Consider the following 7,409-nt stretch of genomic DNA (forward strand, 5'->3'; position numbering starts at 1 on the left):
ATCAAACTACATAAATAACATTCTGTAATTTGATTTTGATATTATGTTTGGTAACACTTTAGTATGGGGAACATATTCACCATTAATTAGTTGCTTATTAACATGCAAATTAGTAAAATATTGGCTCTTAATTGGTCATTATTAAGTACTTATTCTGCATGGCCTTACTATACAACCAGTAAGCCATTAACTAAGAGTCTTCCCTCAATAACCTCAGAATTATTGCTTATTAGTAACCCTAACCCTAACCCTAACCCTTATATGTTCCCCTAGTGTCCAAATAACTCTAAATTAAGTCTTTGTTGCTTTAATAATAGTATACAAATTTAATAAGCAACTAATTAAGGGTGAATATGTTCCCCATACTAAAGTGTTACCATCTTTCTAAAAACAGGGGTGTCAAATGTACGAGTTGCTCAGTATAAAAATGAGCCGAAATGTTTGCATGAAAGAAGCTGCTGTTCTAAATGTGTCCACTAGATGTCGCAATAGCAATTCTTTGTATCTTTGTAGATTATGCGACACATGTAAAAAAAAAAAAAAAAAAAAAAAACACATGATGCTAATAATAATAAACCACATGATGTTAGTGCAAAAGTCGAGGAAAATAATCAAACTACACAAATAACATCCTGTAATTTGATTTTGATATTATGTTTGGCTTATTACATTTGTATACTATTATTAAAGCAACAAAGACTTAATTTAGAGTTATTTGGACACTAGGGGAACATATAAGGGTTAGGGTTAGGGTTAGGGTTACTAATAAGCAATAATTCTAAGGTTATTGAGGGAAGACTCTTAGTTAATGGCTTACTGGTTGTATAATAAAACCATGCAGAATAAGTACTTAATAATGACCAATTAAGAGCCAATATTTTACTAATTTGCATGTTAATAAGCAACTAATTAAGGGTGAATATGTTCCCCATACTAAAGTGTTACCATCTTTCTAAAAACAGGGGTGTCAAATGTACGAGTTGCTCAGTATAAAAATGAGCCGAAATGTTTGCATGAAAGAAGCTGCTGTTCTAAATGTGTCCACTAGATGTCGCAATAGCAATTCTTTGTATCTTTGTAGATTATGCGACACATGTAAAAAAAAAAAAAAAAAAAAAAACACATGATGCTAATAATAATAAACCACATGATGTTAGTGCAAAAGTCGAGGAAAATAATCAAACTACACAAATAACATCCTGTAATTTGATTTTGATATTATGTTTGGCTTATTAAATTTGTATACTATTATTAAAGCAACAAAGACTTAATTTAGAGTTATTTGGACACTAGGGGAACATATAAGGGTTAGGGTTAGGGTTAGGGTTACTAATAAGCAATAATTCTAAGGTTATTGAGGGAAGACTCTTAGTTAATGGCTTACTGGTTGTATAATAAAACCATGCAGAATAAGTACTTAATAATGACCGATTAAGAGCCAATATTTTACTAATTTGCATGTTAATAAGCAACTAATTAAGGGTGAATATGTTCCCCATACTAAAGTGTTACCATCTTTCTAAAACAGGGGTGTCAAATGTACGAGTTGCTCAGTATAAAAATGAGCCGAAATGTTTGCATGAAAGGAGCTGCTGTTCTAAATGTGTCCACTAGATGTCGCAATAGCAATTCTTTGCATCTTTGTAGCTTATGCGACACATGTTTGAAAATAAATAAACCACATGATGTTAGTGCAAAAGTCGAGGAAAACGATCAAACTACCTAAATAACATCCTGTAATTTGATTTTGATATTATGTTTGGTAACACTTTAGTATGGGGAACATATTCACCATTAATTAGTTGCTTATTAACATGCAAATTAGTACAATATTGGCTCTTAATTGGTCATTATTAAGTACTTATTCTGCATGGCCTTACTATACAACCAGTAAACCATTAACTAAGAGTCTTCCCTCAATAACCTCAGAATTATTGCTTATTAGTAACCCTAACCCTAACCCTTATATGTTCCCCTAGTGTCCAAATAACTCTAAATTAAGTCTTTGTTGCTTTAATAATAGTATACAAATTTAATAAGCAACTAATTAAGGGTGAATATGTTCCCCATACTAAAGTGTTACCATCTTTCTAAAAACAGGGGTGTCAAATGTACGAGTTGCTCAGTATAAAAATGAGCCGAAATGTTTGCATGAAAGAAGCTGCTGTTCTAAATGTGTCCACCAGATGTCGCAATAGCAATTCTTTGTATCTTTGTAGATTATGCGACACATGTAAAAAAAAAAAACAACAAAAACACATGATGCTAATAATAATAAACCACATGATGTTAGTGCAAAAGTCGAGGAAAATAATCAAACTACACAAATAACATCCTGTAATTTGATTTTGATATTATGTTTGGCTTATTACATTTGTATACTATTATTAAAGCAACAAAGACTTAATTTAGAGTTATTTGGACACTAAGGGAACATATAAGGGTTAGGGTTAGGGTTAGGGTTACTAATAAGCAATAATTCTAAGGTTATTGAGGGAAGACTCTTAGTTAATGGCTTACTGGTTGTATAATAAAACCATGCAGAATAAGTACTTAATAATGACCAATTAAGAGCCAATATTTTACTAATTTGCATGTTAATAAGCAACTAATTAAGGGTGAATATGTTCCCCATACTAAAGTGTTACCATCTTTCTAAAAACAGGGGTGTCAAATGTACGAGTTGCTCAGTATAAAAATGAGCCGAAATGTTTGCATGAAAGAAGCTGCTGTTCTAAATGTGTCCACTAGATGTCGCAATAGCAATTCTTTGCATCTTTGTAGCTTATGCGACACATGTTTAAAAATAAATAAACCACATGATGTTAGTGCAAAAGTCGAGGAAAATAATCAAACTACACAAATAACATCCTGTAATTTGATTTTGATATTATTTTTGGCGTGAAGTGAATTATATTTATATAGCGCTTTTTCTCAAGTCACTCAAAGCGCTTTACATAGTGAAACCCAATATTGAATTTACATGTTTAAAGCAGTGTGGGTGGCACTGGGAGCAGGTGGGTAAAGTCTCTTGCCCAAGGACACAACGGCAGTGACGAGGATGGATCGAACCTGCAACCCTGAAGTTGCAGGCACGGCCACTCCACCAACCGAGCTATACTTTAGTAACACTTTCACTATTAATTAGTTGCTTATTAACATGCAAATTAGTAACATATTGGCTCTTAATTAGTCATTATTAAGTACTTAGTAAGGCCTTATTCTGCATGGCCTTATTATACAACCAAACCTAACCCTAAAATCAACCCAAACCCCAACCCTAACCAAATAACTGTTAATTAAGTATTTGTTACTTATAATATGTTCCCCATACTAAAGTGTTACCTTGTTTTTTTAACTTGATAGATTGAAAATGAACACCAATGAGTTGAAATGAACATTATCACATCATTTATTCAGAAAGTATATAAAAATTAAAGCTGCAAGCAGCGTTGGTCGGGCCCGCGTATTTGGCAGGTGCTAGTCCTAAGTGTCCCAATACTTTTGTCAAGTTTGAGTCCCAAGTGTCCCAATACTTTTGTCCAGTGTAAGTGTCCCAATACTTTTGTCCAGTTGCCCAATGCTTTTGTTCAGTGGTAGTAGTAAGTGTCCCAATACTTTTGTCTACTTTTAGTCCGAATTGTCCCAATACTTTTGTCTAGTGTACCTACCTTGTCTGCATTGTGTGGGCACGCTGGTGCTTCCTGCTTTTAACCAGCCATCTTGAGAAAACAGCAGCGCAGCGGTTCTTTGAAGGCTCATAAAATCAAAACCGGAGCAGTTAGAAGAATTATTTCGATAACTTTTATTTGGAAGGGTTCAATCTCTCTCCTGTGTTAGTTTGAAGCTGAAACGACAAACGCGCTCGGAGGAGATAATGTTTGAAGAGAAGTGACCGGTTTATAAAAAAAATGTTGTTTTGAAGGGGAAATTGCAAACTTCCTGTTGATTTTTGCTGAGGGTTGTCAATCTATGAAATGTAGGTCTAAGTGAGACCTACATAGAGGTTTTTGTTTCATGTCTCTCCGACCTTCCCAGTGGGAGTTACAGGCAGTTTTGTCATTTTTTTCTTCAGAGTTGCAGTTTTGTCGCCGTTTTATTAAAAAATTGCGCTAGAGCGCAATTTTGAGATTTGGGGTTAGGTTTTTTTATTAGATCGCAATTTTTGCCAGTTCTAATGTGTGTGTTCAGTTTGGTGGGTTTTGGAGCATGTTAAGAGGGTGAAAATACAGCTCAAAGAGACAAAATTGACTGTTTTTAGTACTTTTTTGTCTTGAAGGGGGAATTGCCAAATTCCTGTTGATTTTTGCCGGAGGATATACAATTATGAAAACTAGGTCTAAGTCAGACCTACATAGAGGTTTTTGTTTCATGTCTCTCCGACCTTCCTAGTGGGAGTTACAGGCAGTCTAGTTGTTTTTTTCCTAGGGGGCGCTAGAGCGCAATTTTGAGTTTTGAGGTTTGGTTTTTTGATAAAAAGTTTTGCCGTATATTACTGATGTGTGTGTAAAATTTGGTGAGTTTTGAAGTATGTTAAGGGGGTCAAATTACAGCGCAAAGTTGCGGAAGAATAATAATAATAAAACCTTACAAATTCAGAAGGTCCTTATGTCCCATTGCATAAGGACTCCCTTTGGGAGTCCTTATGCAATGGGCCATGCGGGCCCTAAAAAGACAAATAAAGATACAATACTATTAACCGCAACATGTAAGTGCAAACAAAACAACAACATTATGATTTGTACATTTTTCAGGATGTGCTTGTTCTGTTTTTAAACAAAGAAAACAATCTGAAGTTGTCTTTATTTTTAAGTTATCATGCTGTGATTTTACCGGTCCGGCCCACTTGGGAGTGGATTTTTCTCCATGTGGCCCCCCTTTCTAAAATGAGTCTGAAACCCCTGCTCTAAAAGCTCCATGCTTCTCTTTTGTAAAGTACATTTTACAGCCAATATGGACATCAACATCAACAATATGATTTGACAGGACAAAATCCATCCATCCATCCATCCATTTTCTTCCGCTTATCCGAGGTGGGGTCGCGGGGTCAGCAGCCTAAGCAGGGAAGCCCAGACTTCCCTCCCCCCAGTCACTTCGTCCAGCTCCTCCTGGGGGATCCCGAGGCGTTCCCAGGCCAGCCGGGAGACATAGTCTTCCCAACGTGTCCTGGGTCTTCCCCGTGGCCTCCTACCGGTCGGACGTGCCCTAAACACCTCCCTAGGGAGGCGTTCGGGTGGCATCCTGACCAGATGCCCGAACCACCTCATCTGGCTCCTCTCCATGTGGCTTTATTTTTAGCTCCCCCTTAATGACAGAGCTTCTCACCCTATCTCTAAGGGAGAGACCCGCCACCCGGCGGAGGAAACTCATTTGGGCCGCTTGTACCCGTGATCTTGTCCTTTCGGTCATAACCCAAAGCTCATGACCATAGGTGAGGATGGGAACGTAGATCGACCGCTAAATTGAGAGCTTTGCCTTCCGGCTCAGCTCCTTCTTCACCACAACGGGTCGATACAGCGTCCGCATTACTGAAGACGCCTGTCGATCTCACCATCCACTGGACAAAACACTTTTAGAAATTAAATACAAATAAAAAAAATAAAAATAAAAGCTTCAGGAAATATACAGGTAAAAGCCAGTAAATTAGAATATTTAGAAAAACTTGATTTATTTCAGTAATTGCATTCAAAAGGTGTAACTTGTACATTATATTTATTCATTGCACACAGACTGATGCATTCAAATGTTTATTTCATTTCATTTGGATGATTTGAAGTGGCAACAAATGAAAATCCAAAATTCCGTGTGTCACAAAATTAGAATATTACTTAAGGCTAATACAAAAAAGGGATTTTTAGAAATGTTGGCCAACTGAAAAGTGTGAAAATGAAAAATATGACCAGTTGACCCTGGATCTCAGGAAACAGAGTGGACCGACACCAGCAGATGACATTGGCACCTGATGGTTTGGGTTGGTTTGGTTTGCATTTCCTTTGGAAATCGAGGCCCCAGAGTCTGGAGGAAGACAGGAGAGGCACAGGATCCACGTTGCCTGAAGTCTAGTGTAAAGTTTCCACCATCAGTGATGGTTTGGGGTGCCATGTCATCTGCTGGTGTCGGTCCACTCTGTTTCCTGAGATCCAGGGTCAACGCAGCCGTCTACCAGCAAGTTTTAGAGCACTTCATGCTTCCTGCTGCTGACCTGCTCTATGGAGATGGAGATTTCAAGTTCCAACAGGACTTGGCGCCTGCACACAGCGCAAAATCTACCCGTGCCTGGTTTACGGACCATGGTATTTCTCTTCTAAATTGGCCCGCCAACTCCCCTGACCTTAGCCCCATAGAAAATCTGTGGGGTATTGTGAAAAGGAAGATGCAGAATGCCAGACCCAAAAACGCAGAAGAGTTGAAGGCCACTATCAGAGCAACCTGGGCTCTCATAACACCTGAGCAGTGCCAGAAACTCATCGACTCCATGCCACGCCGCATTAACGCAGTAATTGAGGCAAAAGGAGCTCCAACCAAGTATTGAGTATTGTACATGCTCATATTTTTCATTTTCATACTTTTCAGTTGGCCAACATTTCTAAAAATCCCTTTTTTGTATTAGCCTTAAGTAATATTCTAATTTTGTGACACACGGAATTTTGGATTTTCATTTGTTGCCACTTCAAATCATCAAAATTAAATGAAATAAACATTTGAATGCATCAGTCTGTGTGCAATGAATAAATATAATGTACAAGTTACACCTTTTGAATGCAATTACTGAAATAAATCAAGTTTTTCAAAATATTCTAATTTACTGGCTTTTACCTGTAGATCGACCGCTAAATTGAGAGCTTTGCCTTCCGGCTCAGCTCCTTCTTCACCACAACGGATCGATACAGCGTCCGCATTACTGAAGACGCCGCACCGATCTCACCATCCACTGGACAAAACACTTTTAAAAATTAAATAAAAAAATAAAAAAATAATAATAAAAGCTTCAGGAAATATATAAAGCGAAACAATCCATATGTCAAAACGCAGTCTGCTCATTAACAAATTCAAAATGTGCACAGTTTTGCATGAAGCAGCGTTTTTCCACGCGCACGTGACAGTGGCGTGTTTTGGGGAGAGGGGGGTGCACACGCACACGCACGCGCATGCATTGTTTAAAAAAAAAAAAAAAAAAAAAAAAAAAAGTTTGCAGGGTGACAACAACATGATCCGCTAATAGTTTGATCGATACGCTGACATCCGACTCCTGCGTCCTGTGACGGGTCATTTCCCGGTCCTTTTTTCCTTATTCAACATTTAATTGCAAAGTCAAAAGCAGGACATGCAAAAGTTGCACACACACAAAAAAAAAAAAAAAAAACACCATGGAGCTTCCCCACTTTCCAAGTGGACTCCCCCCCCCGGAT

At 37.6% G+C, this 7,409-nt stretch overlaps 1 protein-coding gene across 2 annotated transcripts in view; it reads right to left on the bottom strand.

Annotated features, from left to right (window-relative positions):
- LOC133577040 (A disintegrin and metalloproteinase with thrombospondin motifs 2-like) overlaps nt 1–7,409 on the bottom strand; it is a 550,759-nt gene that overhangs the window by 543,085 nt on the left and 265 nt on the right. The window lies entirely within an intron of this gene.

This window comes from Nerophis lumbriciformis, linkage group LG36 (assembly GCF_033978685.3).
Source record: "Nerophis lumbriciformis linkage group LG36, RoL_Nlum_v2.1, whole genome shotgun sequence".
In the NCBI taxonomy this organism is placed as follows: Eukaryota; Metazoa; Chordata; class Actinopteri; order Syngnathiformes; family Syngnathidae; genus Nerophis; species Nerophis lumbriciformis.